Genomic DNA, 447 nt, shown 5'->3' with positions numbered 1-447 from the left:
GGACAGGTCCCTCTGAGGCCTGCTTTATCTCTGGCCTTCCACTTGCCAGCCAATAAAGTTCCTTATTCTTAAGCCAGCTTGAGTTGTCTTTGCTGTTCCTTACAGGCAAAAACATTCCAACTGATATACCTTAGGCATGAAATAATAATGAGTGCCTGGAGAAGATCATCGGCAGAGGAAAAGAAGGAATGAGTAAGAAGGGATTTGCTCATTCACTAAACATGTACCAAGCGTTCCCTGTGTGCCAGGCCCAAATGCTAGGTGCTAGGAGAATAAGATGAATAAGACACAGCCCTTGCCATCAAAGAGCTATTAAAATTATTGACCAATGTTATGATCATCACAGTAGAGCAATGCCTAGGGGGACAGGAAACACAACGCAGTGCTCCGTAGGGAATGAAAAGAGAAAAGGAGGGGAGGAGAGGAGAAGAGAGAAGCATAACAGAG

Source organism: Myotis davidii, unplaced genomic scaffold (assembly GCF_000327345.1).
Source record: "Myotis davidii unplaced genomic scaffold, ASM32734v1 scaffold376, whole genome shotgun sequence".
Classification (NCBI taxonomy): Eukaryota; Metazoa; Chordata; class Mammalia; order Chiroptera; family Vespertilionidae; genus Myotis; species Myotis davidii.
This window is presented reverse-complemented; position numbering follows the sequence as displayed.